Raw genomic sequence first — 1,280 nt, 5'->3', positions numbered from 1 at the left:
GGGGTATAAGATCTTGAGAATTACATTTGGCCAGGACTTGGTATATGGAAACACATTTTTAACATTAATGAGTGTTATTTATCAACAAATAAATTAATGCAGTCCCTCCAGCTCAGGGCAAAAGGTCACAGCATTCTCTTCATGAAATTGCCCAAGCCTAAGAAAACTGGGGTCCTCTGTATCACTGTCACTACATGGGGGAACCCTGTATCACTATAACCCCTTCAGTGGAAATACCTGAAAACACTGCCTTGTTTCTTTCTTCTGGGCTTCAAATTTTTTAATTATGTGTTTTAGTTCTCATACAGAAAAAAAAAATCATAAATAAGTATAATACATTTATTTAAACAAAAAGAAGATATTTGCAACTGGGCACAGTGAGACTGGGGAGAGAAGACTGCAGGCATCTCTTGCTGGTGGGATCATCCCAGAAACATCCCTCTGGGGACACTGGGAGTCAGCAAGAGACTTCTGGACCCAATGAGGAAGACAAAAGCAGCAGAGAATTGGCAAGTGGTTGCATGTGTTCATTTGGTCTAATCCTGCTGGCAGCTATAAGTACAGCAGCAGTGAGATTGCAAAGTGGAAAGGCCTTCCCTGTAAGCTGTTTTGGCTTTTTGGACTTGGCACTCAGTTGAACTACCTTGGGAGAACTTGAGCAAGAGTGCAGAGGACTTTAAGCATTGTCTAAGGCCCCAGACTGAGCCACTGAGCCAGACAGAGCTAATAATGTTCAGCTGTGGGCCACACAGAGCCATTGTGGGAGAAATGGGGAAAGCTCTGCCCTCAGAGTTGCAGAGCGAGGATCAGGTGGGAGACCTTGGGCAAGTAATCTAGTGACTGAACAGCCTAAAGGTGGGGACTGAGACACCTTACAGCCTTGGCCCTCATGGTCATAGAATGAGACCAGTTTTGACACACTGAGTAAGTGGGCAGCCACTTCAGGAGTGATCCCAGCAACAAGTGCTTTCCTGGGAAAGCTTCTGCTTAGCCACGATTGACAGTTTAAAGTGCCTTTTAAGTGAGCTGAGGAGAGATTTAGGCTCTCTACCCTGTGGGGTTTGAGAAATCAGCAGAAGCCTCCAGTCTCCATCTCATATAGCTGTATCAGCATTGTGATTAACATCTTATACCCCAGAAGATCACCTGTTTCCCAGACAATATTCAGCAAGATATATATACTACTTTGGCTTTGGTTTTTTCTTTTTGTTTTATTTTGTTTTGTTTTGGGGGGGGGTTGTTGTTGTTGTTGTTTTGCAGTTGTTGTTGGTTTGTTTTTG

This window comes from Otolemur garnettii, unplaced genomic scaffold (genome assembly GCF_000181295.1).
Source record: "Otolemur garnettii isolate 467f Iridium unplaced genomic scaffold, OtoGar3 scaffold00193, whole genome shotgun sequence".
NCBI classification, from domain to species: domain Eukaryota; kingdom Metazoa; phylum Chordata; class Mammalia; order Primates; family Galagidae; genus Otolemur; species Otolemur garnettii.
Note: the sequence above shows the minus strand (reverse complement) of the source record.